We start from the raw sequence: 23,415 nt of genomic DNA on the forward strand, positions 1-23,415 counted from the left end.
ATATGATGGAGCTTGACCATTAAGAGCTTTGTATGTAAGGAGGAGGTTTTTGAATTCTATTTTAGATTTTATGGGAAGCCAATGGAGAGAAGCTAATGAAGGAGAAATATGATTTCTCTTCCCTAATCCAGTCAGCACTCTTGCTGCAGCATTTTGGATTAACTGAATGCTTTTTAGAGAGTTATTAGGAACCCCCAAAAGTAGGGAATCACAGTAGTCCAACTTAGAGGTAACAAATGTATGGACTAGTTTTTCGGCATCACTTTGAGACAGGATGCTTCTAATTTTAGCAATGTTCCGTAGGTGAAAGAAGGCTGTTCTGATTTGTCTTATATGTGAACACCAAATTCTGGTCAAAAATAATACTACTGGAGCCCAAAGTTATGTCATCTAAAGTAACTATATTGTTAGACAGCATATTTCTCATCTTTTTAGGCCCAAAGAGAATAATTTCAGTTTTGTCTGAATTTAGAAGTAGGAAATAGTAGGACATCCAGGTCTTTATGTCTTTTAGGCATGCTTCAAGTTTGAGTAATTGGTTAGTATCTTCTGGTTTCACATATAAATAGAGCTGGGTATCATCTGCAGTGGAAGTTTATGGAATGTTTCCTAATAATTTTGCCTAAAGGTGACATATAAAGATCGAAAAGTATTGGTCCTAACACAGTGCCCTGTGGAACTCCATAACTAACTTTTGTGCAGAAAGAGGATTCATCATTAACATGAACAAGTTGGAATCCGTCTGACAGATAAGATTTAAACCAATGCAGTGTGGTTCCTTTAATCCCAAATCCATGTTCTAGTCTCTGTAATAAAATGTTGTGATGTCTAAGGTCTAGTAAGATGAGTATGGACACAAGTTCATTATCTGAAGCCAAGAGAAGATCGTTGGTGACTTTCACCAGTGCTGTTTCTTTACTATGATGAACTCTAATTCCTGACTGAAAGTCTTCATACAAATCATTCCTAAAAGGGGGTCACATAATTGTTTTGCAAAACAATACTTAAAGTCCCAACATTCAAAGTCCCTACTGTAGGTCAAAAGCACCGGTGGCGGTTCTTGTTAACCTGGGCAGCGACCGATCCAGTATGGAAGTAAGATTCGGCTTGGAAGTCATGATTTGCATGTTTAATTTGGCATGAGCTTTACGTGGATTGCCCTTCCTTACAAAACCCTCTGCATTTATCCAGAATTGGGACTGGGACAAGAAGACACTGGCTTATGCTCCCTTGTGATTGCATTTTTAAAAGACGTTTTCATATTAATAATAATTCTTCATGGGTGAGTCGAAGGTTAATTACCTAAAACATATTCAGTGTTTTGCACTAGGAACCTTCAACAGAGTGGATGCCTGTTGAATACATGAAGCAATGTACCCTATTTAAATGCAGTGTCACAATGGCGCTATTCTAGCCTCTACAGTTTTATGCAGTCTGTGTAGTGGCTCTCTACCTTAATGGTGCTCTCTTACTAGGCATTACACTCTTTTTGCATTGTCTTTTTCTGTCTACAATTTAACAAATAATCACTTGATTGATTTTAATTGCCCATAAGTCCGAGTGGTTGTGTGTCTCTATGCGTCCGCACTGAGATAGACTGACCTGCCTATCCAGGGTGTATCCCACTATTTGACAACTGACAGCAGTTAAGATAGTGGATGGATGCATCAACCATGACTTCAAACTTTGTTGCAGTTTTTGGAGCTACTTCACCAATGAGCTTAGCTACTAAGGTAGTAATGCAATAGATACTTCTTCTGCAAAGAACAAAATGCCCCACTAACTTACCACTCACAAACACTGCCTTAAAGGTGCCTAATCAAACAGGTCAATGTAGGTAAGCAGTTTTTTCAACTTATGGAAAAAAAGGTGTTTTTTTTCTCAATATTTTGATACTTAAAACAAGCAGACCCACCTGGGGGCAGTACTGTATTATTTCATAACAGTGTTTATGAAAATGTACATAAGTGACCAATTTGAATACTAAGCCAGACAGTTTTTTTTGACAATTTTTCTAGGACTCAATCAGCAATCACATTTTCAGACATTGTGCCAGGATAAAGTACAGTGCAGTTTTTATACTGGGAATATAATTGTAACAGAACCACTCTTTGGAAATGATCAGATCTGCTAAGACAAAGATGAGGATAATAGACCACCACGGACAGCATCAAATAAATATCTCTATGGGTAGAACAGGCTTTCCAAATACATTTTGAAACATGTTTGGAATATAACCAAACGGTTCAAGAGCCAGAATCCCAAGCAACAATCTAGCTACTGTACAGAGACTGCTGTAAAAAATAAATAGCTCATAGACTGGTACTCTAAAATAAAACCGAGCAGAAAACAGCGCAGTGTGCACTCGGAGGCATTTCTTCAAATAGAAAAATATGTTTTCTGTGGCCCCCATAGGTTCCATATAAAAAGTTGAATTTATCAAGTGCCCCCTTTAGTACCTGAGGAAATAGTTGGAGAGGTTTCAGTGCTTAAACTGTAGTTGCTTCTCCTTTCATTGCCTCAATAGAGGATTTAGGATAAGAAGCTTCAAGGATTATCTTAACAACCATGGAGCTTAGAGTGGATAGTGAAAATTAAATAGTGAGTAGTAAAATGTGTATTTTCTCATTACATAAATATTAAAACAACAATGTTACTTAATAAACCAAAAAATCAGTTACATCAGTAACATAAACTAGGTTTTGACAAATGGAATCTTAATATCAGGCTTTTAAAATGCTGCTGGGCATGTCAGTGTTGATCAAAGTAATTTCTTTGACCTGGTTAAGTAATGTCTGTAGTCTGGAAAAAAAATTAGAGAGCAAACATTTACATCATCTGATAAGTATTTAATAGCACATCACATGGGTGTGTGTAGTTTTGAAGATTTTGAGCAAGGAACCTCAATGAAATATACATGGGCCAGAAAGCAAAAGGCTCAGACAGGGAATGTCTGAGCAATGGGGTGGGATTATGAAAGTAAACACAAGAAGTAGATTCTGTTCTGTGCCAGTGAATATTCCTGTAAGTGGAAATTTGCTATTTTCTAAATTAACTGCATACATCAATATTTCTTCTAAAAGTGTTTAAAATCATTCAACTCAAATGAGTTTTGACAAATTGAATCAGCTCAGTAATTTACATAGATTTTAAAGTTAGAATTAAGGTAGAACTCACTAGTCATATGCTCAGTTTTAGAGTAACTTAGACAGAACTAAGTCTTTCCTTATCATTGGAATGTGATGTTGCAATAATAATCATCTTATATATAATGCATTTTTAATTTAACATGTTGACTTAGATATTCTTTACTATTGTAGCTTTTGCAAAAATGTAAGGTGGTAGAAATGACTAAATGGAACCAGCAGAAGTGGTCACATCCAGCTACCAGCAAATTACCAGAAACTGGACAACATTACTGGAGAGGGGAAAATGTCATATTGCAGACACACACCAATGAACACTTATATCACAATGCAGAGCCATATATTATATTTATTTGTTTGTTACGCAAAGTAAAAATAAAAGAGTTTAACTAACATGTTTGAGAACCAAAATGTGACTAAGCTGAGAATAATTTTGGAGTATGTCACCTCCCCACAATGTCTGTAGCTGTAGATTATTTGATGTTTAATAGAGATGGAAATAATAGTCAAACTAAATTAAATGTAATAGAAAGTAAGATGAAAGGGGTAATTCAACATAATAATAATGTTAAAGTAGTAATAAAGCAAAGGTTCTCTCTCTTAGAGCACAAACTGGCCTCTGTATATCTGTAAAGGTCGGACTGTCCTGCTGATCAATACCAGTTTCTCTGTAATTATTTTTCGTGGTGCTGCAGTTTCCTGCTTTTTAAATGATAGTTTTCAAAAGTACAGTCTGTGCTTTATGTTTTCAAACACAACCTTTGTGATTTGCAAAGAGTGAAAACAAGTGAACAGTGTTACAATATTATTTTCATAGCCCATTGTGAGGTGTTTCACTAAAGTAATTAGCCATCCTTCTTGCTGCTTTTGTGAAATTGTGACTCCAAAATTTGTTCCTATTGTGTTGGTCACATCTACTTGGGGCAGAAGGAAGCAGTGCCAGACACCTGTCAGTGGTGTTGCAATCCTCCAATTTGTTATCCTCTCAGCTCAGAAACCGCTGTGTGGAGGGTAAATAACGACATTATAAAGTCAATAAGGCATTGGTAAGAAACCTCCCGCACACACACACACACACACACACACACACACACACACACACAGATACATAAAATGACCAGGATGCTCTTAACTTCAAAGTGGAGAATACAACCACTGATAGAAACTGAAGTAGCCCAGTGGGTGTTCTTCTTGTCCCACTAACCAAGCCTGAAAGCCATCAAAATAAACAAAGTGTGAAAGCAAAGCTTAAAAAAAACATCAAATGAGACATTATAGCTGAAATTGCATGAAATTTGTTGCGCTAGTTGCATCAGTCACTTAATGAGTAACACAAGCACAAGATTGTGTTTTAATTAGTAATGGTATGTTTGTCCATGTTGTGACTTGCCAGGAAAACAGAGAAATGAAAGGTCCAAAATGTGAGACACAAAGTACAATGAACTTTTTTTTTGTGTGCTTAAACAATGGTTTGATCATATGTTCACAAGCATACAAGACAGCTAGTGCAGTAGTGAGAGTCACTGCTGTGAATAGTTTCTGGACAACAAATGAGCTCTATGGCACAGACGAATAACACGAATCAGAATGTTAACATGAAGATGTTGCAGAGTTTTTAGTTTCTGTGGGATTTTAGTTTTTCACAGTAAAGTAAACCATTGAAAATAAGCACACTTAACTTTTAAACATACTACAAAAGTTGTACTAATGCTAATTAATATTATGATGTTTTATTTCAACATTTCTAATTCAAATTCATGTTCCACATGTTTCATTAAATTTTTTTGTTCTAATCTGTCAGAATGATGGAAAACGGGCAAAGTTATGGCTCATTCAGTCTCACAAGAATTGCAAGACTGCAGCTCAGACCTTTAGTTTGATACAGAGTAGTATGCCACACAATGCCCTGCCAAAATCACATAAAAATATGAATATGAACTATAAAAATGAAAATGATGGCTTTGCAAAATGTGTGCTTAGTTAAAAGAAGGCAGTCTGGCCTTCAAGCAACACTTATAAACAAACGATCTGAAGCAGCTAAGAAAAAAAAATACTATTTTATAGCTTCAATTTATCTAACACTCAATTCTGGTGACATATGGATGATAGTTTTCAAAAGTACAGTGTGGGTGGATAATGAAAACTAATGACTTAGATAATAAAATACAAAATATTCTAAATGCTTAGCAGCCACATACAGGATGTATTTAAAAACACATTTGTTCGCTGCCTTACATGGTGTAAGATGAAAAGATCAATCGGTTTCATTATAGTGTGTTAAGTACTGAGATAGATCCAGGACATGATTATCCTGATTCTTTCTGAGCTCAGAGTAGTGGCTCGACATATTATGTAGACTTGGGGATAGTAAACAACATTGTGTCACAGTAATACTCCATCCTCCATATATTGTATATCCTAAACGTTCACCAAAAACTAGGTATGTGCAGTTTTGATACAAGGTATTCAGGCATATTTCAAAAATATAGTTCATGCATGTAAGTACTTTAGAAAAACAACTGACCTAGACTCTGCACAGACCCTGATGCCTCCCACAAACATGCTAAGAGTCCGCTTATGCTGCAGTACGTTACCTTCTTAATGTAGAGTCAAAACACAAAGCCAAGTCACGATCTGGCCCTCAGTTACACTTCCTGCCTTTGGACTTTTATTTTGTGGCCCCTTTTCCCCACTTCCTGTTCCTAGTCTTTTCCTTTAGCTCAACCCTTCGTTATCCCTAATTATTGTTTGCACCTGTTCCCCTCACTATTTAGGTCCAGCTTTCCCCAGAGCTCCCTGCCAGATCCTCATCTCACTCCCAGCCTACATGCTCAACTCTTGGTTTACCTGACTCTAGTAATCCTGACTCCTGTGAATTGGTCTCTGTTTTCCAGCAACTTTTGGTCTGAGGTTTGGTTTGCTTTCTGTTCATTTATCCCCTTAGTTTTCCAAGTGTTCGTTGGGTTTCCCGGTTGGTAGTTTAGGTTTAGTGGGTTGCATTTTGGTTTCCTTGGGTATATTTCTGTTGCCAGTCATGTTTTTCTTTGTACCCTCCAGTTAAGAGCGGTTTCTGTTTATTTTTGATTTGGATTTTTTTTTTTACCAATAAAGGTATTTGATAGTTCAGTGTCCTCACTTGGGTCTGCCTTGCGCTGAATTGTGATAAAGTGACATGTCAGCTTACAACATGAAGAGAGACATCTGATCTCCAGCATATTGCTCATGGTTTTTAAGCATCTGTGAGATGCCACTGGTTTGAGGGAGACTACCAGAATGTCAGACTGAGCTGGTATGTTTGCAGCAAGCTCATTTCTGTGTTGGCTTTCACCATCTCATGGAGTTTTTAGTTTTTCAGCGCATCCTCAGACACACAAGGTGGGACATTTCAAACATACCTCATAGTTTAATACTTGCCTGGGGGACATTCATACTAACTTTAATATGCCGGGGGGGTTTGGAGCCTATTTATCAAAGGTCGGTATGGAAAATCCTCATCTGAATTAGATCCTCAAATATTCTGTCAGATTTCAGATGCGTATTTAATTAACCTTTGCTGTAGATAAGTGTTGAAATCTGTATCGGCTCACACCTGAACCTAAACGGTAATGGATCTGAATAACATCCAAAATAGCCGATGCAGAAACAGAAGGAAAAGTATAGACTGGGTTAAACCAGTGGTACACAACTTTTCTTTCCTAGGAGCCCCCCCCTCCCCCCCTTCTTTTACCAAGGGAATGCTGCACATACAAAAACTAAAAGTATAATATGGATTAATTATCAGTGTAAGCACCTAAACATACAGTAGGGCTCTGTTCTGGATCTGCCTTAGAGCAGTTAACTGAAATGGGGCAGATTGTTGCACATGCACATCATGTGAACACAGCTTTCACATTGTTTGTTATAACAATAGCTTCTGCCTGATTTCACAAACCGATCACCACCTTTGGATCCCGGGATGGGAAATATGGGAATAAACCGTGTTTTTCTGCTATAAGCTGCAAACAAGCCTCCTACTTCCTGTAATAACCAAGCATCTGTACAGGGATCTTTGAAATATGATTAATTTAGAAACGTTATCCTTTAAAGTGATGGCTTTTAAATCAGCGGTGTATCCTGTTCTCATCTTTAAACAATTAAATACTGCTGTAGACAACCAGGTGACCTCTGAATTGCAGTTGACCTTTCCTGTATATAAAATGCCTTACAGCCTTCCAGCTCAATCCCCCAGTCTCACATCTAACTGCATTCTCTTATTCCTGGGTGACCCCAGCACTTATCTATGGAAGCAGGAGGCCTTATCTGACTATCCTGGATTTTCAAGTAGGTGACAAAGCTGCAGACTAGCAAGCTCAGTGATATCCCTGCACAACAAAAACGCAGATAAGAAGCACAAGGTAAGTTCCTTGTCTTGTGCCCAGTAACTGCACATCTTCCATGCAGGGTTTGGCTGCTTTATTGTCTTTCATCAGATAAAGTGCTGATTATTTGCAGAAACTATCAAGCGTTTGCTCTATCTGACAAACGTTATAACATTTACGGACTCTACATTTTAAACAAATATTAAAACAGTATGAATATACAGTGTGTGCAGTTTATTGAGGTACCATGTTATTGTTACAGCTAGCAACTTTCATTGTACTTTGTTTTTCCAGGGCAATTATACAATGTGCAATTTATCTGTGGTTGAAAAATGTTGAAATGCCCTATGTAGCCAGTATAATCATCAACTAATAGAAAATAGACTAACCATAACAAACATGTAGTTTTCTCATAAATACACATTTTTATCTTTGCTGTAACTAATATCCAAATATCTTAATTAGTCAAAACATGCAGCATAATTTTAAGTTGTAATCTAAAGTCTAGCCCTTACACACTCGGGTGTTCTAGCATTAGTTGGGTTTGAACTGCGTCATATAGTATAGGAATCAATAGGAATCTCCCATTACATTTTAAAATGTTTGTGCACTAGCAGCATTCAGAAAAAAAGCTAAAAGCCAGTTCTGTTCCTTGTTGCTGTTGAGAACTAATCTCCTCCAAAATTACAGCTACGATGCAGCCATCAGTTCATTAAACCACACAATAAAATAAACCGTTAATCCAAAAATAAGCCTCATTTAATAAGCAGTTGAATTGAATTACTGATATTGTAAAGCCCTTTAATTCTAATGCTAAAAAGATATACACAGACTGATGCACACATGCATGGACTGTTTCATATTACATGCACACACACATACACATACAACATATATTGTAAGAGCATGACATAGAAAAAGAGAAACAACACTCTAACTTTATTAATTCTTATGATAAATCCTACATAGGAAATTCTACTAACTAAACTGTGTGTTTAAAAAAGCATGCTAACCAATTGCCCTAAAAAAACGAAAGCGGAGTAGGAATTGTGTTTTGTTCCATCAGATGAGTGTTCATAAATAAGAATTTGTTGGTACAAATTCCAATTCTGAGTCCACTTTATATTTTTTTAATATAAAAACCATATTTAAAAAGAGTTTCAAACTGAAGTGATCCTAAGCAAAAACCACAAAAAAAGTGTCCCTAATAATTAATGAATAAACGCCAATTCTTGTGGATGAAACATCAGGAACAACTCCTGTCTGTTTTGATTATGCTAATTATTCACACCTGATTTGTCTCATCGATGTGTGTGTCTAATGAGGTAATAAGCATATGCATGTGTAATAGTAGACCCGGGGTATTTAATTTTGCTACACCTCCACCCCTGCTGTAGCATTAGGTCTTTTCCTAAAACCAGTCTAATTGAAGGAGAACCAAAACCTCAAGCTTATACCACCCTGTCAGTGTCAAAGATTCAACCATGCGATGGCCTTCATGCTAATTAGTTTTCTATCTGCCCTAGCCCTCTTAGTTGCTATGTCAAAATCATTTACACAGGCGAGGTCAATGTCTACCTTGTAAATTCTGTTTCTCCAAAAAAAAACAAAAAAAAAACGTGCCTTTTGTTGCTGTGTAAGTGTAAAAGTAAGTTGTCAATTGTGAGGCCACATTCTACAGGCTGGCTGTGTAGGTGGTAGCTGCTATGACTTTTACTGTGCTGAAAATAAACCTGCTCATTCAGAGCAGCAATTCCTGTGTTATTATCTTGGCATTGCAATTATGCCCTCTATCTCTCTCATTATGGGAGAATTTTTGTAAGATCTGCAAAGGTGCATGTGGTTTGGTTTGGCAACCTTTAGAAATACAAGAAATAGTTATATAGTTAACTCTAGAGTGTATCTGCCCTTTTATATAGAAGAGGACGAGCCAATCCCACAACAGTCTTTCAGAAAGACACAACTTCATAGACCAACTAAGGTTAAGCTTTGCAGTTTGAAAGAAAGTGTGTGTGTGTGCTTACAAATCAAATCTATATATGTCCAAGCAGTAAACAGCTGTACTGTCAACAAAACTGAAACAGGGAGCACTCATTTATTTGACTGACATATGTAATAACCTGTATCACTGGATATTACATTCAGAATACAAGAGACTTTACACAGTGGGGCTGGTGCCAGAAAGAGGGGGAAACTAATGAAATATTGGAGACCCTTCAGGAAGCTTCAGTACAAAAGAAGAAAGGCCTTAATGAAAAGCTCAATGAAAGGCAATGATGCATCATACCACAAAGATCCCTATATTGCACCTACATGTTATTGACGCATACATACAGGTTATTTTTTCGGCTATTCATTCAGCTAACCAGACCGCAAGCGGTAAAATTATAGAGCAGTTGCCCAATAGTGGGGGAGGAGAGGGAGGCTGGTAACAAGTCTCCATTGACCTCACTAGGTTATGGGAGGGCTCCAACCTAACAACCAGTCTTGTCTATCTCATGAGGCACACACACCTGGCTGCTCTTCCAGCACACACTCACACACAAAGACACACTTGCAGGAATGGATGCAGGTGTCTCCGTCCTCCTTTTTTCCACAAACCACTTGCAGTTTTAAATTTGCTTTGAGTTACAAATGCATTCTAAGATGCTGGATGGACGCAGGTGTCTCTGTCCTGCTTTTTCCTGTCACACCTTGCTCGGGTAAATCAGGCGCTCTTGTAGATGAATACCGCTATAAATCTGTTGCAACAACTGTGTTGTTTATTAATTGGTGTGGCAAATAAAACAGGGATTTTTCCTGGCTGATCCATGCCTCAGCTGTACTGCACATCATCTCAGGCGGTTCATAAACCTGCATATCCCCACAGCGGCTTGGGGGGTGGTACAGCATTGGTTATGGTGGAATCACAGAGCAGTGAAGCAGGAAGATTCTTTGCACTAGTGAAAATGAGATCAATACATGCAAATGGTCCTACCTGTCTCTTTCTGTGATTGATCTAAATATAAACATGAAGTTCTTTCTTCTCAGTGTCCATTTCCACAGATATACTGTTTGTTACACGGTTTTGCTGTTTTACTGCGATGACACTGCAGCATTATATAGCCTGCTGTCATAGATGACATAACCAAATCAAGCCGCCCTGAAAGCCACCAGATCTGGTTAGGTAATTCTGGACAAAAAGACCTCATTGATTACAAATTCTCGTGTTTGTGTAAGTATCACTGCTTTGCACATGCAAATGCTGGGGCTGGTGATGGCAATCAACAAGCTACCAAGGCTTACAAAAATATGTCAGTCTTTTCTTAAGTAAAAATGGGATTTATGGAGATAAAACTTGTATGCATGACCTATCCTGCCCACAGTGTGAGACAACTTGTTAAAACCAGAATTTGAGCAGCTGTTTCCACCAATTCTGGAGCCACAAATCTAACAGAAAACAGCAGGAGTTGAGTTGCAACTAGTGTGATTCTGCAAAAAGATGACATGGTCAGGTGGACTGGTAGCAACAAAAATCACGACATTTCATTGAGACTTTTATTACTCTGTGATCACTGAGAAGTGGGCAGTATATTTATACTTTTAGTGATTTTTGAAGGTAGAATCTAGAAAGATAGAATTTTGCTATATCAACCAATCAACCAATTTACTGATTTAGTACCAATCACCAAAGCCTCTGCAAAACCGTCACTTTTGAGATGCACAGTGATAAGCCACCAAATTAAATCCACCCGGTAGCTTAAATGTTGTGGTGGCCAGAGGTCAACATGAGGAAAATGTGGGCAAGATCGACAGGTTTCAGTGGATTTGGATGTTTTTTAACTTGCTTTGATTGATAAGCAAGTGAAGTGTCCCCAGTCGGCCAGAAATCTGGGGGTCATCATCGATGACCAACTGAGCTTTAAGGACCACATCTCCTCAGCCTCTAGAACATGCAGATTTGCCCTCTACAACATCAGAAAGATCAGACCCTACCTCACGGAATATACAACCCAACTCATTGCACAGGCGCTGGTCGTATCTCATCTTGATTACTGCAACGCGTTGTTGATGGGGTTACCGGTATCCACACTCAAACCGTAGCAGATGATCCAAAATGCGGCAGCACGCCTCATTTTTAATCAGCCAAAAAGGACTCATGTCACACCGCTCTTCAGATCTCTACACTGCCTTTCAATGATCCCACGATGGTGGAACGAGCTACCAAATTCTGCACGCTCAGCCAACTCACTCCCAATATTCAAAAAACTGCTGGAAAATAAACTCTTCCACATCTTCCTATGCACTTAAATCTATTAAAACATTTTTTATATAAAAATAAAAATTCCTTTCTGTTTCATTTTGCACTTGCATCTTGTGAAATGTAAACACTTTTCTAATAGGACTTTGCTTTGATGTTTTCTCCTTGACTTAGATTCTCGCTTGCAGGTACCTCACGTGTAAGTCGCTTTGGATAAAAGTGTCTGCTAAATGTAAATGTGATAAATGCATCTAAAATGGCTCAATATGGATGATCTTCTACTAGTTACCTTTGTCTGTCTTTCATCCAAGACAGGTAGCATACAGTCAGTTGAAGTGATCTTGTCTCCAGAAAGATTCATGCCTTTCATTCTGTGTGTTTTTGTGTGGGTGTTTGTGACCACACACAATGATTTCAAAGTGGCTGTGAGTATAATGGAACCACATGGCTGGCTGTTTATTCTCAGTGGTTTTTGCACTACAACCGACCGATACTGTTACTCAGCCTAATCGATATGTCAACTGTTACAATCCTTGTAGCTTACTTGTTTAATTTATTGAAGAGTTTGCTTCAGATTATTTCCAATGTGGACTACTTTATTTTCAGAGATTAGCAGTTGCTAAGAAAGTGTTTGAACATTAATTTATAAAGGTCATATGAACAGGAGGATCTATGCTTTCTTTGTTCCCCAGACAAAAACACTCCCCTACTCTTGAGGAAAATGTCAAGGATGCTGCAACTGAAAGGCTGTTTGGTTCAAACCCCATCTTATATTTGGCACTTGACAGAAGAAAAAAATTGTTCAAAGTGACGCATGAGTCATGTTATGACAAGCTTGAATGTGACACATCATCCCTCTTTATCTCACTTTCACCTTTTAATTTCTTTCTTTTAAAGAGTCAGAAAAAGACATTGTGACACTGTAAATAATATTTTTTTCCACACCTTGAGGGTCTGCGTGTGTCATGCACCATCTGCTGGAGGTGAAATTATCTGGAATTTCTGCTACTAATTTAAAGTCTTCTGAATGGAGCACACGTTCACATTTCACGGTTTTTAGATCAAACTGTTTAGATAGCAAGGTTACTGGGAAGAGATTGCTTCCAATTCAGCAGTTTTTCTTCCTTTGTTTTTGCAAAATCCTCAGTTCACTCTCTTCTAGCTAGTCACTGCACAGTGTCATAACTTTGGTCCAGATTTTTGCTGGAAAATTCAAATAATTAAACAGTTGTTAGGCCATTTTTTGCAGATATTGGCTCAAGTTCTACAGGGTCATAACCCATTAGGGTATTGTTTTTCCAGCGATGATAACTGTAGATGTGTGTCTGTACCCAGCGCTGTGTGTTGTTGTTACATGTGTGACCGTTAATGTAGCTTGGCAAGTTAAAGTTTTTGAATTGCCACCCCCTCACTCTTGCAAGCCCTGCATTTTCCCTGGGGAGCCGGTGACCAGGCCTGGGGTTTGGCTGAACCAGGTCATGATAAATGGACATGATATAGATCAATTCAAAGAGCTGCTACAGGAAAGTAGAAATGGAGAGACAAAGAAAGACAGACATGGACAGAGAGAAGGAATCAGACACATACAAGCAGAGACAGAATGTGGATGGACCACACATACTGTCCTCTATGGAAAGAAGTGTTAAAGTAAAGCTAAGGTTTCCCTTCAACAGGTTTAATCAATGGCCATAGGTGTAGCAGTCACACATATTACTGTAAGGTAAAACTGGTCATTGCCTTCAAAAATAATTGTTTTTCCTTTTTTAAACACAGATCAGGCCTGAAATGCTACAGGGAGGTGAAGTTACAAAAATGAATAGACACAAATTTAGCTGAATTAGAAGACTTCATAGTAGAGTTGAAGCAGAACATTTAGTTCATTTTTCTATATCACTCTAAAAGTGGCCGCACACTTAATGACTGTACAGCCGATTATGAGTGTGATATGCGCATTTGATTTGGTCGTGATAGCTGCCTGGTGCCAGAAAATTAAGTGTGTGCTGTGTAAAGATTCTAGTGTTTTAGTTATAAGTCCTAGTCTCTGCCAGTGGTTCTCAGAAAGATTTTTATAAACATGTTTAATATTTCACATCACAGTTTGTGTGGGTTACAAGCGTTCAGCGCTACACACTATGCCATGAGAGAGAGAGTATGGAGAACACCTTACTATAATAACTATGACCAAAAAAGCTTTAGCTCAACATTTTCACACCACCCGCGCTCACCACCGTTGCCTGAAAATAATTATAAATTGTAAATAACTAAATTGAATAACCAATCAGGGTGGTCCAACCCCACCTCACAGATTGAACTGGCTGAATTGCGTAAAAATCCACTACTGACAGTACGGGACACACCACAGAAACAAGGCTGACAGAAATAGTTAAGAAATATACATTTTCATTACATCAGTTTTACAAGCAAGGAAGACAGTTTGCTTGAGACTGTTTACTTCCTTGCTGAGGTATACGCACTTTCAAATTGGGTTGAACTGTGTGACTTCATTGAAGAGTTATGCTATTGTAAACATAGAAACTCGGCCCACTCAGTTTTTGCACCCAATGGCCGTAGAGCATCATGGGTTATCCTTAAATTTGGTGCATGCAGCCCAAAAACATTGGAATGTGTACCACGCTAAAGGTCTGATGAAATAATCTTTGGCAGAAGCTGGTGTACTTGCTCCAGTGAAGGCACACTACTTAATAATAAAAGAGCAAATGTTAACGGAAAAACAACAACAAAAAGAGCCTGTTCAGTGCCAGAAACACCCACCCACTCACACTAAACTAAAAAGCACCGTACGGTTACATATACACTTCATATATCCAATATAGGGATTGATAATATTACATTCAGAAACATCATAAATGTACAGACAGACCAACCAGCTGACATAAAGTAACTTTCTCAGCCTATAACTTTAACCTGAAGCATAACCAGAATGTGAGGAATCTCCTATTGGCCGTTGGACTTAATTGGCTCCTCCATCCTGTAAGTGATGGTGTTCGTCCCTAGAGTGCTGCTGTGTTTGACATGCTGGGAATGGATTTCAGAAGAGAGAGAATGTAGACCAGTCAGATATAGTCACAAAGATCCAATACAGTTAAATGATTTACTTGTCGATGGGACTGAGGGACCACACATGCACTGCACACATAATGTATAACAAAAAGGAGGAGTGTCTTGTTTGCCTCATGCAAAAACAGGGTTGGTATTTACACTGTCTGTAATTTGACGGTTATTTTGAGCATCCAGTTAGTTACTATGCTTTAGCTTCTCCCAAAAAGGTAAACTATTTATCTTTCATCTTAGCTTGCTTATGTTTAAGACAGAATAACACGCAAAGGTCACAGAAGCTCATGAGCCCAATCCTTTGCCTTTTTGGTGTTTCTGGTCTGAATAATATGTCTCCACTGCCTAACACATACAATTTCCTTCCTTTTTATTGTTTTAGGTTGAGTTATAGGTGGCTGCATTGTTTGTGCATCACGGTTAGAAAGTGTGGAGCATTTCCAGGGTTTAAATTTAAGGAAAATGTAACTATTGCAAATGATGATGTCAGTATGAAAGTACATATGACAAACGTTAACCTGTATTAAGGCAGGCCAGACTTTACTCTTTTCTAAATGTGCAATGTCCCACTGCTACTCCAGATAGAGCAGAAAGAAAACTGTAAGAAATAAAACCCCTATGAATATGGTTTTTATACCTTGTGTAGCCTTTGTGTGAAAACCTGTAAACACCTTTAATGAATAGAAAATATTGCATGCTTTCTGATTTGCACTTTTCACTAGACCTGATCACACTTGCACCACCCCACCTCAGTGCAGGTGAGATTTCTCAGGTGAATGGCGTTCAGATGTGTCTGTTTAATAAATGAGGGTGTGATTTTGCAGACTGGATCAAATGTGGGCACCATAAACAAACAAGTTCTGTTTGGGTTTGTAATCAGCTTGTAATTGGGTTAAATAAGCACCGGCTGCAACACTGCTTTTGTTCACTGCGTGTCATCTCTCTTGGGGGAAGTTGTGTTGAATTTGACTGAGATTCTTGACTGACCAGCTGCATCAAGTGAGCTAATAATGTGCTTCATCCACTTGAAGACTGCAAACATCCTCATGTAAACCCATCTCTCACCCTGTGAAGATCTGCATATGAGATACTCTGAACTCCCAGAGCTTGTTATCTCCTCCTATACAAATGAAAGGAATTCATAGTCAGACAGATATCTGAATGAATGCAGGAGATCGGATTCAATGAAGCTGTCTGTTGTTAAACAACATCAGGCAGCTCTGGCGAGGCTAGTTTTCACATGACAAGGTGTGACCGATAAATCCATATGGATGAACAATGTGTCTGAAGTGTGCTGGGTAGAGAGCGAGTGGACAGAACATCCAGTCATGGGCAGATATGATGACATTTAACTTGGGCTTAGCTGTTCACTTTCTTCTTTGAAGAGAGCAGTCAAATTATTAATTCTACATTAAGATAAATCATTTCCTTATCAAATATTGCCTGGCAGTTTATAAATCACATTGGCAAAGTAGCATGATCAAGGAAAAAACAATAGAATGCTTAAAATCGGCTGTAAAGTTCACAAGTTGGCAAATAAATGTTTAGATCTCAAAAATACAAATATTCGCCCTCTGTTACAGTAAGCAACACAGACGCTCTGTAGCCCACGCGGATTTATTAGGAGAGCTGCGAATAAACCATCTCGTTTTTTGGTTTGTGGTTGGTAACTTGTTCAATTCCGGGACTGTAGGACGCCTTGTGCAGCCAGAACAGCGGTCACCTACACGGAGCTCCCGGTCCAAGATGCGCTTCCTCAGGACGAACTTGCACTGATTACAAACTGGAAGGTACGAACGGACCACAAACGCGCGCTCCGCGGGCGGCTCGGGAAAACTTCGCACTGCCACTGAAGGATGTAACCAGCTCCAGAGCACTTTAGCTGTTTTTTGTTGTTTTACACTGAAGTCCATCCAGAAACAATCGAGTTCCCTTCCTACAAGGGTCTGTGGAAATACACCGTTCGTGCGCTGACGGGTGCACACGCACTCATTCACAGAAACGAACCCAAAAGAGTTCGTTTGAAACAGCGGAGAAAAAAAGGCGCTTTAAGACAAATTGTTGAGACTAACAACAGCAGATTAACCTTGAAAGTTAATATCACAGGAATCGCAACCAATAAATCACTTTGTATCGCCCTGAATCTCCCAGTAGCTGTGGCTTTAATTGGACCACCGGTCCCCGCCTGGTTAGAAATGGTTATAAATACAATATATGATCCAGAACCTGCAGTTATACACAGTAGAGTGACAACACTAGATCTTTTTCGGCAACTTTAGCAAAAAGCATAGGTATATAGAAGTGCCTTACCTTCACGCCATAAGTTTGACAGAATCTTGGTTTTCACAGGAACCGACTGTTAGATCCAAGCGCATTCACAGTGAGCATCTGCTGTATCCTTCATTTGCTTTGCACATGGTTTGGTCTTTAGAAATGAACCGCGGCGCGGGAGCGTAGCATGAGTACAGGTTGAGGGGGGGGGAAACGCACTCCTTGCGGCCATAAACAAACGAAGCATAAAATTCAAACAACTTGAAATAATTTACTGAAAACCTCGAGTAATGATTCTCTTCAATTTCAGTTTTTTAGAGAAATAAAGCAGAGGCTGAAACTGTGCAGTATCAGTTTGGTCTCCAGGAGCTTTACGCACTGAGTGGAGTTAGTTTCTCTACTGACGGAGGCAGGAGACGCGTCGACTGTAAAAAAAACTGTGGAAAATCAAGGCGGGGTTACATCTGTTTAAACCCTGGCAGGGACGTATGTTGCCTTTAATGTCCCTGTCACTGGCTGAAGACTTGCGTTTCACTTAATGCATCATCCACGGGCTGCGCTTTCAAATAATTAGTGAGTGAGGAGGGAGAAGCTAAAAATGACATGTTTCGGCTTGGTAAGAGGCACTGCTGACTAGTTTGGCAGTAAACGAGCACCAATTCGTGTTAAACCTGCACATTACTAACTCTATATAGGGGGAAATTTGACAAATAAGTGGACTGTGGTTAACATCACTGTATATTAAAAAATCTCTGTTGCTCTATTTTGTCTCTGGTCTGTTTGCCTCTTAATTCAAACCCTGTCCTCATATACGAACTGACATCTCAGTCCTCAGAGCTCTGCTGCCTTTCATTCTCACCATATAATCAGTAGTCAGTTATTACACTTGGGACGTTTTTGAAATGCAATTAAATACAGTGTCTAAAAGGAAAGAAAATCAGCACCATTCTGTTCCTCGTAGACAAGCATAAAGAATCCAATGTAGACCTGCAGGCTTCAGATCCATCTGAGATAAATTACACATAAACCACCTGCCTCAGTGTGTGAAGGCAAGGACAATTCAGGAGAAGTACAACATCAGCATCCACTTTTGAGTTTTGCAAATTTAGCCTTAAATGGATTTTAGTCTAAATAAGGTGAGTGTGTGTGTTTGTGTGTGTGTGTGTGTGCGTGTGTCATAAATAGCAAAAAAGCTTTTAAGTGCCACATTTTTCAAATGTTGTTTTTCTTTATAATTAAAGAAAGTAGTGCATACTTTGCTCTATACTATTGTTTTCATTGTTGTAATTTGAAAAACAAATATGTGTGAAACACAATAAACTGCTTCCATCAAGAGGTTTTCGTTATTAGGTGAAAAAATAAGAATTTATGGTGAATTATAACCTTGATCCAATGACATGCGAAAGAATATGCACACAAGCAAGACATGTTTTCAGAAAATGTGTTGTTTTCAGCGGTTGGCTGGGTGGAGGATAGACACAAATGGAAGCAGAAGCATTCTTCATCTGTGAAGGGTTTGTTTGCATTGTCGCAGACAAACAAAAGAGTTGAGACAGGCTTTGGTCAATGTGTGGCAACATAAAGAAGATAGAAGATAAAGAAACTGAATTCAACAGAAAATGAATAACTAGGCAAAGCATTTTTCCTCTGGGGCAACTAGCAGCAGGGTTACAGCTAACTGCACCAAACATCTAATCTTAAAGAGTCTCTGCTTCTGGCTTTATGTACCTGAAACCTGACAAGCAATTCATTATCAATTACGCAAATCTTTTACTATTTTTATATTTAAAAAATATTACCAATTGATCAACGGCTTTCAGCTTGTCCCTTCTGGGGTCGCCACAGCCCACTGTGTGCCACACATTAATTTGGCACGAGTCCTGCCGCAACCCTCCCATTTTTGTCCAGGCTTGGGACCAGGTGATCCTTGGTTGCTGGGTGGGGCCACACCTGGTGGGGTGGGATTTAAAGCTGGGGCCTTCTGCCTCCCAAGCCAATGCTCTACCACTTAGCCACAAGGCCCCCTAAAAAAATAATAACAATTAATGCTATTTATTTATGGTACTTTACAGACTATTTTCTGATAAAACATAAAAACCTCCCTCTGTTTCACCTCAACATGGTATAGTCCAATTTCTTCTCGATTAGTAGGGCCTGTTTTTTCAAGTCCTTCATTTGGTAATACTAAAAGTAGAAAAAAATGAATGAATGAAAATACTTATGGTGAAACCAAAGCTTCTGAAGCAATTGTGTTGACACAGTTAAAAAATCATTCGTATTACAAGTGAATGGGTGAAATAAATGATGAAACGATCAATCAGATGATTGATGCCATTGTTGTTAATTTGTTCAATATCTATTATGAGGATCACTTTTCTTCCTAATGGTTATGCATCTGGTTATTGTATTTAACAATGGTGAAAAGTAACGAAAGTTCAATTACTTTGTATAATTTTAAGTATAATTTTCAAGGAAATAAACCAATTGTTCCATTTTCTCCTTCCACGGTCTTGTTTAAAAGACTTATTTCAAATAGTAACAGTACTCAAAGTGAGGTATGCAGTAATTTTACTCTTTGGCTTCAGGCACTTGAACATGGTGTGGCCTACCTCTTCGTCTTACTCAATATGAGTAGAACAAAAAAAAATCAGATCACATAATTAGTCATCTTCAACCTATCATTTATGTCTATTGCTATTAATTAGTTAAACTTTCCCCACACATGAAGCAGCACTGGTCCAAAGAAAAGGATGGGGGAAAACATAATCACATACTTTTACTTTTAATACTTTTTTACTTTTAATACTTTAAAATATGAATTGTGTACTTTTACATAAGTAGAAATTTCAGTGGGTACCTATAGTTGTACTACAGAACATTATTGTATGTTTATTTGTACTTTTACTTAAGTACAGTTTTTGCGTACTTCGTCCACCACTGGTGTTTAATCTTCAAAAATTATAAAGTGGTGTTGTTAAGACCCCAGGCCCCTTGGCTGTTTTCTTGTGTGACAGGTATTGGTTCTTCTATATGCAAAACTGTGCTGTGCCAGAACAAAATCCTGATTTGTGGAGCCCTTTAGCTCCCAGCCCATCAGTGGATGCTCTATTCAAGTTTCCACCTTCTTATTGGTCCGGTGTCTACAATGATCCTCAAATAAACTTCCAAAATGAATTACAGTACTTGCTTAAAAGCCCTGGCTATACTTCAGTCTGGGTGGCTGCAGTGTATAGAGTGCAGAATGGGTCTGGCTCTGGGTCTGGGTCTGACCTCTGACCTTTGTAACCCTCGATAAATCTTTTGATGTCCAGTGCTCTGAGTTATGGTTAAAACTGCTCTTTGTTTAAGGTTTGTCTTGTTCCAGGCACTACACTGACTTACACACACATGCATTCATACACTTCCCTTGTTGAGTTCACTTACATACCTTAATGCCCTGACACTGAGGCCAAGTATTTCTATATAGAACACATAAAGTTTAAGGGATGCAATTTTTTTGTATTTATGTTTGGATAATTATAGTAAGTTAGTCAGGCCAGAATTTATTTAAGTGTTTTCCTTTTTCTTTTTTTTACTTGGCTTACTTGTTTTGTTTTATTTAGTTTTTGTTTTCAACAGAATCCTCTACTTCAGTTCCTTCCTGCACATTGCCTATGTTCTAAACTTTACCCCTATTGTTTTGTTCTATTAAAAAAAACTACTTTATGTTGTTTTCCCATGTATTTATTTATCTATTTATGTTACACCTTTAATAACTTGCCAGGGTCGTAAAAGTGTTCATCTGGGTAGATTATCTTGCTGAATATAATTTGTGACACAAACATCTGTTTAATGTGGAGCTTATTTTCCATAGTAATCCAAATAGCAATAGAAAATTCCCATTACCTTTTTGTCCAGGGAAACAGAGAGATGCTAACTTTTGTGTTGCCCTACAAAAAACAAACAAAAAAAAAAAACCAAGAAAAATAAATACTATCCCACTGTATTCTGCAAGATTATTGAAGCAAACTAATAGAATAGAAGGCAGTAGTGTGTCATTGCTAATCTGCAACCTATTCTCTACATGGTTCTAGCCAACTTCGTGACAGATGTAGCTACCAGTGTAAAGGTAAAGGCAGTACTTACTCAATAAATATAGTAGTACTGAAGCTGGGGATATTTTTTAAGTCTAAGTTTTTCACTTGATTGTTTCAGTTGTGTTCTAACGTACAGATCTAAAATACTGATTTTATGCTCTTATACGTATCTGATGGCCACATGGAGTGTATTATTACATCAACCTGATTAAGTATTATGCATTTTCATTATAGATTTGTTCATCAATTCAAAAGTATTCTGTATCATTAAAGCACATTTTACAGAAATAGTTTATATAATATATAAACTATATATATATAATAAGTCAATTGATTTAAAATTTTATTATTAACACCCCATTATCAAAATAATTAATACCTCTAACTGTTTAAGCTACAGTGAACACTAAACAACGCCATCTTTATAAATGAAAAATTTATTGCTGGGAATGTTGAATGTCAAGGTTCATCATCCGTTTTATGCCACAAACAAGAAAGAATCTTTTTTTTTTTTTGGTTTATTTTTTGAGAAAAATCCACTAAATCAGAGGAACAGCTTACAGAATTTGCAACCCTATAACCAACATAATGGCACACAACTGGCAGATTTATTGTGTAGTATTGGCTTACACCTGCTGCACCCACCATACTGAACACTAATATTGCCTGATGTTATTGCTGCCAGCTCAATTCAGCAACTCTGACAGTGTTCTCTGAGGCTGACAAAAGGTCTTGTGGGTTGTGTAGGAAATAAGTAACTCCAGCATGAGTTAGCAACGCAGGCTGAGGGAACATGGATACAGTAAAAAGCAAAATTGCAACACCTCAAACCCTCACAATGGTTGAAATATTACAGATTAGTGATACAACTTAAGTGTGGAATTTTCCACCGTGGGAACCAGCCCTCGCAAGAATTTGTTTTCTCACTTTTGCACTATGGGGGGACATCTGTCCACCAAAACATGCCAATATAAATCAGTTGAGACTTTCTCACTCATTCACACATAAACATACACATTCAGATGCATACGGCCCTGCAGCACCCACACAAACATGTGCAGTCCACCAGCTTCTTGTGGGAGGCACAAAAACATCTAACTGCCATAAGGCATTTTTGCTGCTGCTTCCTGCTGCTGACTGATATTGCCTCAATTAATGTGTGTTGATGTGTGTATGTTGGCAGCATGTTAAATAAATCACAACAAATTTGATGACCATACTCAGTTGAAGCTTTTTTGCACTGTGGCTTCACCCATGTGTCATGCTAATAAAATGTTGCAAGGATTACTTCCACGTGAGTGATCCACAATATTTCATACAGTATTCTTAATGCCAGGGAGCACAGAGTAAGTTAAAGTCAGGAAATGGCATATGCTTTTAGCCTCATGTTGCACAGAGCTTAGAGAATCTGACTGTAGATTGTGGACACACAGGCATTTCTCTCAGCAAAGCCAAAGCACAAAGGGACTTGAGGTGAGACAGAGAAAGGCGCAAACCGGCTAGAAGGAGGACACTCCTGTGTCATAAAAAGCCCTCACTTTTCTTTCACTCACACAGACGCAACACACACACACACACACACACACACACACACACACACATACACACACACACAGATATACTCTATTACTATTGTGCAAGGTTCTGTAATCATATTTTACGCACTAGCAGTCATCATTTTAAAGTTCCTTTGATTCTATAAAGAATTTTTTTGATCACCAGTTAGCACCAAATAAGCTTGTGCGAATGTCAAGGCAAAAATTACAATATCTGGTCACAGACACCTCGAGTGCAATCGATAAAAAAGCTTCAACATCCAGGATGTCTTTTAGGGTTTTATTTTCTTGCAAGAGAGCATTAAATTCTCCACCCTCAGGCTACTGCTTGCAGCCCTTTACTCCTTTTATGGAAACCTTTTCCCTTTTTAACACTTGATAAGTACATGTGAGTATGGAGTGACTCTGGCTCTTGAATAGAGTGGCCTTCAAGACAAAACATGCACATCAGGCACAGTTTGTTAGAACTCTTTGACACATCCTTCATAAGTACAAGTTACCATTACAACTTGATAAAACACAAGCATTAAAATCTAATGAAACTTAATTAATCATACCTAATTTTCCATCACAGTGACACCTTAAGTTTGACACTGAGGCCCATTTCCTTGCTTACATGTGCACTATAACCTGACATACTGTGTGCTGAGTGATGCAGAAAGACAGAGAGGGAAAGACCTTTGAAATGACTTCCTG

General features: G+C 38.3%; 1 protein-coding gene across 1 annotated transcript in view; it reads right to left on the reverse strand.

Moving 5' to 3' along the window:
• Positions 1-17,597, reverse strand: part of drd2a (dopamine receptor D2a) — a 44,407-nt gene extending 26,810 nt beyond the window's left edge. Inside the window, exon 1 of the mRNA XM_067508580.1 lies at positions 17,127-17,597. The gene's annotated coding sequence lies outside the window, so the exon portion shown is untranslated. The remainder of the gene's footprint in view (positions 1-17,126) is intronic.
• Positions 17,598-23,415: the final 5,818 nt, after the last annotated feature.

Source organism: Channa argus, chromosome 6 (genome assembly GCF_033026475.1).
Source record: "Channa argus isolate prfri chromosome 6, Channa argus male v1.0, whole genome shotgun sequence".
Classification (NCBI taxonomy): domain Eukaryota; kingdom Metazoa; phylum Chordata; class Actinopteri; order Anabantiformes; family Channidae; genus Channa; species Channa argus.